Raw genomic sequence first — 8,708 nt, forward strand, 5'->3', positions numbered from 1 at the left:
GTTATTCCTGGGTGGAAGAGAGTAAAAATTGGGTAGAAGGTGATACAAGTCTACCTGAGTACTTTACAGAATTCCTAATTGACAGAAAGTGAGGGAAAGATTTGCTATGTTTTTATGGCTATGGAAAGATCCCTAGTTTTTTGTCTATTGGGATATCAGGACTATTACAATGGGTTCAATAGCAATCCAGAGGGGGGTTTTGTCAAAGTATTGAAATTATGACTCATATAACTAACAAGTTGTTAGTTATATGAATCAATACCTAACAAGTTGTTAGTAAATAATGGTTAATGAAGTTAACTTTGTCCTTTTAAGATCCATACAACAGTGAACATCAAAAAATTTAAAGGATAATGACAAGAAACATGCCAGAAAATAAAAATATAGTGCTAACAGAGAAAACTGAACTAAAGGAAGGGAATTTGAAACAGAAAGAAATAAAATCAATTAACTGTGCTAATTAGCAGGACGCAATACATGTGTAATATGATATGTGGTGTAGTAGGCTGTTAGGAAGGCTTAGTCTACACGGATGTTTTCCCTAGCATTTAACCTAAAGCTTTTTTTAAGCCGATGTTTGAAATCCCTATGCATTCCAAAGGGCTTATCTCCACCAGGACGTTTCCTTGAGGCACGTTTATGAGCTTAAACGTCTGGACTACTGTAACCTCCTCCTCTTTGGTATTCCACTATGCCGACTGTCTCCTCCACAATCTAATATGAATGCTGTAGTCAGACTCATCCATCCTTCCCATCGCTCCTCATCTGCTGCATCTCTTTGTAGTTCGCTTAATTGGCTTTCATTTCACCTTAGAATCAAATTTAGGCTCCTGTGCTTTTCCTTTAAATCCCTCCAATACTTTTTTAGAGCTGCCCGACTCGTTGGAATGGTCTTCCTTTAGCTGGTCTACCTGTTTTCTTTTGTCCTTTGAAACCCTCACTGCTTCCCACCACTACACATTTTCCCTTCCTATTGAGTTAATTACCCCACCTCCTAAATTGTAGGATCTTGGGGGCAGGGTCCTCCCCTTCTCCTGTGTTACTGTCTGTATCTGTCTGTCATTTGCAATCCCTGTTTAATGTACAGCGCTGCACAATATGTTGACGTTTAGTATGTTTATTATTATTAATAATAATCTAGGCACTGTTGGCCGAAAGTTGATTCAATTATCATGAAACTTTGCAGATCGTGAAAACTTTGCAGATCGTAGTTTGGAAGTTCATTCCAAACTATGAGGATACATACATCAGTAAACATCCTATAGGTCAAAAGATCATGGCATGAAACTCTAATATACGTGTAAAAAAGGATCAGGTTTATGGTTCATCTTCCTTATTTCTAGCAAAAGTAAAGATGCCAACCCCTAAATAATTGTTTATAGTAAACATAAAAATAATAATGATGGTTACATATATCATATGATATTAACACAGTCCAAGGACAATTTGGGGGAAGCCAATTAACCTAAATGCATGTTTTGGGAATAAAAACTAAAATGTATTACTTAATATAATTTTCCTTTCCTGCTAGGCTCCATGTCAGTGTACAATGGGTTAATCCCTTTCCACCCCCACTCTCAGGACCTACATAGATAAATTCATAATGGACCATACACCTAGTGTTCCTTATCTAGCTTTCTCCGGGGTATTGATTCTATGCATTTGTCATAAGGAATTTAACGAATTAAGGTGTTGAGTGAACCACAGTAAGTAGTTATTATCTAAAACTAGGCCTTTCAGTGTATTAAATCCAAGCCCTATACCTAAAGCAGTTCCAAAGTAAGTAGCATTTTTGGGAACATTGCTCCAATTGTACTTGGCAAAGCCTATGGTATTAGTTAACCACAATGGCCCTATGGATAACATACCACATTATAAGCAACTGCTGGAACTGGCATGAACACAGCTTGATACAGGAATCATAAAGGGATAGAAAACCTAAAAAGAAGGTCCCACAGAGTTCTGAACTCGGATCGCTGAATTTAGTGCTAGCCACTACATCATGGAACCCCTACCAGCAAGAAGAAAGCAAAAGCTTGCAATCCTTGCAAAACCTAATTATAGGTGATATTGGTTAAAGTTTTCCTTGCTTTTTGATGGTTTTTCACCACCTATTTATAGCAGCCTAGGTGCATCCACCTTTGCCTTTCATGATCCAGGACAGCAGATGTTGCTTTTTTGTTTGGATGGAACAGAGAAATAAAGAGGAGCCTGAACTAAGGAGCATGCACCATAGCCATTTGAGCCAGTCAAAGATGATTGCTAAAAAGCTCCTTCAAAGAAACTTCTCAGGAACCTGAGAACCAAAAGCACAGAGGGAAACACAGCCCAGCACATCTGACCCCAGGGCTCGCTGCCAAGGAAACATTGAGACAATGTTCCCCAGTTTGTAGTTTGTCAATGGTACAAGAGGTCCACTAGTGAGAGGAAGGACCACTGGCCCACATTTGAGAGATTTCTAATGTAAAGACCATTTATTGTTAACTACTGTCCTTAAAAAGGCAGATACTTTTTACTTAAAAACTAGATCTATCTGCCCCAAAGGGTCTTCCACAGTTGCTCTTGCTGGCATCTGATGTAATTGTTAACCAATTAATTTAAAGTAATGAATGACAACTGAGAAGATATTGTCTGTTCAATCACCATAGAATGCTGGCTTTCAATTCCCATCTGGAAGGATTGAGATCCCTATTGAGGCCCAGTATGTCAGTTACCTTTGAGATCCTTGTGCCCATGACTTTAGGGTATCATGTGACCATGAATGATATTGTCTTGCAGGCTTGTCTGATTATTTCCAGAATTTTGAATTTATTGTTGCTGACTCCTGACTATGAGATTGTATGCTGTCTGGACTGACCTATGCCTGTGACCCCTACTCTATTTTGTCTCTACCCTTGGATACTTTGTTTGGTGGACTGATTTCTGTGTATGATCTCTGGCTCTGTTTTCTGGATTTTGCTTCAGTCTTCTGTAATGCATTATCTGTGGGCTCCTTTTCCTCTGTTAGTTCCTCCCCAGACTCCATCCTTTGCACATAGAAGTCCTGGGAGAAGAAGTCCTGAGTGCTGGGAGGGCGCAACAACCCCCTCTCGAGGCAGAGCAAGGGCTTACTAAAGGTGAAGAGTGTGGAGTTGGATTGGGGAACTGGTGAGTGGTGAGCAGTAGCACTGGACCTGGTCCTTCTAGCTAGCGTTTGTATGAGCACTGTTTCTATACATTTCTAACAACATTTTAGTGATAAGCTTGACATGCTTTACAAATTTTTTCCATCTCATAAACATATATACATATTGTATATTAATATTATATTGTTATATTGTAAAAGCTAGTACTTTTCTGTATTGGATGTGTACAATGGTCTAAAACTAGAAGAGTTCCAGCAGCAAGATCACACGACTCAGTTTACCCCAGGGAGCGCCCATCTTCATCTCATGTAAATAGGAAGAGCCAGGCAGGGAGAATCTGGCATTTCTTTACACGTATGCAGAAAATGTCAGCACTCAATTGTATGATATCGGGAAATAACAATTATACACTAATCTTAACCAATCAAATCATTACCTGACAATTGCTAGCTCACTTTGACCAAACATCCTTGTTACATTATTATTATATAATATAAAAAAACTTGCATATTTTGGTATGAGATTATATTTTGTATATTACCAGCTGCTTTCTTTCTCAAGACCCATCAGGGCATACTGCTCATTAATGGTGCTAAGTCCTTGAAGGAAATAATTACATTATGTCACTCCCTTTCTACTCCATCTACATTTAAACTTAAAGTTCCCAGCCGCACTATACTGCCTCAGGAATGCTACCACTTATCATAATAAATCGCCTGTCCACCAATCATGGTTTAGAAGTTGCTACACCTAAACCAGGTCTTCAATCACCACAACAATTACTCTTAGTTAATTACTCTTAAACCTAGTTCAAGGACCCCAAACTGCAACTGCATTCAAGCATTACACCTCACGCGTGGGTCCTTTCCCACACCCACAACACCCACTCGTTGCCTCATGAATACCAAAAACCACATATCAGTCCCAACTGCATTCAGATGGACCCATTACCCTGTAAATACTGCCAGTTATTCACCCCCATGGTGATTAACAACTAGACTGTCATTCTGCACAAGAAACCTTCATCAAACAATCATCTGTGAAAAGCTGTCCTCAACGTCAGGAAGTTCCATTTTATGTCCCTGGTTAGCTCTCTTGTGGAAGGGCTCCCAATAAAATTTCCTCCTATTGTGGGGCATGAGGTGATACCTACAATATAAAGAAAACAAAACCTTATATTTCCAGGAAGATAGCTATCCCCTACACTTCAACCACTACACAAACTACTACTGCACCAGATGAGGAAGGACATATAACATGTATTGGCTGGAGTACCACCTGCCAATCCCCTTAATAACCTGCCTACCAAGTCTCCATTTTGCTGCTTTGGTGGCAACCCCAGTTCAAAAAGAATGGTTGGTGTAGCAGACAGAAATACCTGATGTCATATTCAGGGGCAATTTGGCATCATATACCTCATTTTTTCCCTGGGAAAGGGCCTGCATAGGGCCATGCCTAATTGTGTAGCTGCAGAATTGCAGCTCTTTATTTGGAATCCAGGCCCGGAGTGTCCTGGAAAAAAATGGTAGGCCAGGCACTTCATCCCTTTGCCAGGTCAGAGATTGAGGCTCTAGAGCATCTGGCAATTGAAAAAATGCACCTGCCTTTGAGTCAGGGGGGAGTTGTAGCCTGAGGCCAGGTGTGGCTCCAGCAGAGAGGCTGTGGGGATCCTATGAGTTGGGAGAAGGTCTTCCAGAATCTCTGAAGAGAGTGTCAGAGAGCCAAAAGGCTAAAATTTGTGTTTAGTATTTAGTCATGATGTAATGACTTTGATCCCCTGCAAGGGAAAACTTGTAATTTTTTGCTATACTTTTGAAGACTTTAGTGAAAAAAGTGGGCAGAGCACCCTGAAATTGCAACCAAAGTCTGAGTACCTCACTGCAGCAGGTGTTTTGAAGGGAATCTCCCACATTGGATTCCAATTTGTTGTGTTGTTTATGGGAAGGAGTGGCAGGTTCAAAATATAATGCTGCATACATTTATGACAGGCATGCCCAAGGTCCAGCCTGGGGGCTAATTGTGGCCCGTGTTCAGATTTTCACCGGTCCACAGCCTCTGTCAAAAAAACAATATTATGCGGCCCGCAAGCACTGTTGACCTAAGTATAAAATACACACATACAAAAAAAGCTATTTTATATTTCATTAGAGTTGATCAACCGCCTTGGAATTATCGGCCCGCTACTCGGCGGGCATACTCGGCAGGATGGGAGTCCTCATGTGTGCACAGGAAATCCCCCTAAATCATCATAGTGGGCATGTGCTTTGCACGGAGCCCAAACTGACACCGGACTTTCAAAAGGAGTAGGAAACCTTAAGAGACTTGAGAAAACTAGATCTTTGGGAAAGAGCATAATGTCTTATTTGAAGATAACCATACAATTAGATTGTCTCCTGTAGAATGCAGCTGCTAGCATTGTGGTTATTTTATGGTGTATCATCTAGTCTTTTGTTTTGTGTGATTATGGATAATTTTTTTGTCAGTAAATTTGTTAAAACATTTGGAGTAAAGCAATTTTATTTAGGGGCATTTTATCTAAAATCTAACAGTTTTTAGGGTAATTTATCCATATTTGAAGGATTATGTTATATAGGACCAGATAAGCCTCAACAATTTTAGGATATGGCTTTGATCTGGCACTGTGCCAGTTAAGATGTAGTGGCCAATGCTGCAGTTCTAGTCTTGGTAGATAGGTAAAGCTAAAAGAGAAATGGTCCATTACATCCAATGAAACTGAAATTGTCCATTAGGATGTTGCTGCCAAGCCATTGCTCACTGTAAGCTGACAAAAGCTGGGTTCTGCATGACTCATAGCTTGGAACAAGGTCTTTTCTCATTTCTTGATGGGGAATAAAGGTAGCAAAGGAAACATTTGAATGTGCAGCTGGGAAGGAGGAATTTAAAGCAAACCTGTTATTTTCCCTGCATACAGTGACATTCATTTTTTTAATTTTGTTTTGCATTTATTTTAACCTAAAAACATCAGGCTGTTTATATGCTGTACCTTTTGATTCAGAGCTATCTGTAAAAACGTGTTTTTTTATTGAAAACAATATTTGCAAAGTATATGGAAATACCTTTTCAGTGAGCTCTTTCTCTTTTGTTTAGAATTCACAATACTACAGTGCAAAATGTTAGTAACTAGTTATTCATCTGTAAAACATTTCCTGCAAATATAGCCTAGAATAGTTGAGTGGTTTGGATCATAAAGGCAATTTCACTCTAGACTATCTAGGCAGCAGCACATTCTAAAATTACCTTTTATCTGCAGACAGTTGCTCGTCGCCCTAAGCTCTATTAAAACAGCCTATCTTTTTTCCAGATATATGTTGCCAGATATATAATTTAGTATTTTTTCAATACATTGTGAATATGTGTACTGTGCATACATATACTCATCATATATAAAACATCTGCTGTCTGTTCACTGCACCTTTAGAATGCATCTTTAGAATCAGAAAGTAAACCTTTAGACCTTCACAGACCTTTAAAGACCGTTGCACTGACCGGCTATGTATCAGAAAGCTAGAGAGACAACCATCTCCTGTTCAGGACTAAATAATTGTTTGTATTTTAGATTACATGTTTTTTTATGTTCATCATAATGTCATTTGCTTGATGTAAAATGCCCCTTTTCAATGCCCTACTTTGACTTTACTGCAGGCCCTATCTGAACTGTATATGTACGGTGGGCAATACATATTTCTTAACCAAGACTCCAGGCCCTAGAGCAATATAATGAATAACTTGAAAGAAGGAATAATGGTAAGTACTTTAACACATAAATATAAAAAATAGAATTCATGGCAATACATTTTAACAAAAGTATAACTAAGTTGCAATGTCAATAGATGTAATTATTCAAATATAAAAATGTAAAACTACCTACCTGCACTACAACTTGGTTATAAAAATAAAATTTACCATATTTCAATATAGTCAATTTCAAAACATACAAAGAAGAACAAATACAGTAGATTAAATTATCATATTATAAATATGATATGGTGTATTATAAATATTTATGTGGTTACCATTTACAAGTATACCTCGACAAACTATTTAAAAGACAAAAGTCGAATATTGATCAGTCCTTGATTGATCAGTCCAAGGATTTAAGCACATGCAAAAAAAGTTATAAAGAAATACAGTATATTGTGTGTACTTTATTTGGCAACTTACATAATTAGTGTAGGTAAATATGCTCTCCTTTAGGTTGTACTAATAGCCACAGTAATTATACCACCCAAACAATGCACCATGTCAGTTATAGGTTAGAAATCTGCCAGCAGTGAAGCAGTCCCTGGTGCTATTCTAATATTTCCAAAGTATAGCAAAGCTGAATATTGATGATCTCTGAATAAATAGGAATATTTTTTAATAATATGCATTGTTGTTTTCTCTCTAAAAGAAAAAACTACAATATATTACAATGAAAATGTGATAGAGACTTTTAAAGTACTGATAAATACAAACAGCTTTTTCACACCAGGAGATTTGAAAAAATAAAATATTCGCAAAATGCTATTTCTTTTATTATAATTAGAGATCAGCGAATCGAAGCTGACGAAGTGAAATTTTATCCGAATTTCAAGAAAGATTTGATTCACAACGAATCCGAATTTCCTCGCGATTCGTGGTAACGGATTGCAATTTTTTCTAAAATGGCGGCTACACCTGTGAGGACATGGGGCAAGGAACTCTGGGATGGCGGGATGACCCATAATGCCATGCATGCAGCCAATCAGCAGCCAGCCAGCCCTGTGATATCACAGCCGTATAAATAGCCTCAGCCATCTTGGATTAAGACATTTTACAGCATTCTGAATGCAGGGAGAGACGTGTGCAGGCGCTAGGCAGAGTGATAGGAAAAACCTAATAAGATAGGAAAAGCTCAAAAAACGATTTATAAGTGCAGGGAAAGGATAGGGAGGAATCATTTCACAGCAATCACTTTTAGGTGTGCTTTAATTTGCTTTTAATTTATTTAGTTTAAGTAAAAGTATGTCTGACAGAGAAGTGGAAGGCCATGCACAGAGGAGAGGCAGAGGCCTGAATGTTTCTGGCGCAGGCAGAGGTCGCAGCAGAGTAAGGGGGCGTGTCAGCAGGAGTCGCAGAGAGAGGCCTGAGCTCCTGGTGTCATCTAGCGGTCGTATCTTGACCAGCAACCCAGCGATTCTTGATTGGTTAAGTCGGTCATCCACTTCAGCCCAAGTGACATCAGACACCCCCAGCCAACAGTCGGTGGGTTCGTCAGACACAACCCTTAGTTGGCATGGCCCGGGAGCAGGCCCTGTGCCCTCACCTGTCCTCAACCTGCCTCTGTCCTTTGCTGTTCCCACAGCCACAGAAGTATTGTATGCCGTGGGCTCAGCTCCACTATACAGCGAGAACGAGCTAGTAGAGGACAGTCAGCAGCTACTGCTCAGCCAAGATCTGGAGGAGACATCCGCCGCTTCCTCCGCTAGGCAGGCAAGTAGTGATAAGGGGAGTGGCATGGGAGGAGGTGTTGCGAGCCGTCAGGCTCCTGACCCAGAGACCGTTGAGGAGGACATCAGTGACGTGCATACACTACTTTATGAT

The sequence above is a fragment of the Pyxicephalus adspersus genome, chromosome 7 (assembly GCF_032062135.1).
Source record: "Pyxicephalus adspersus chromosome 7, UCB_Pads_2.0, whole genome shotgun sequence".
Lineage (NCBI taxonomy): Eukaryota > Metazoa > Chordata > Amphibia > Anura > Pyxicephalidae > Pyxicephalus > Pyxicephalus adspersus.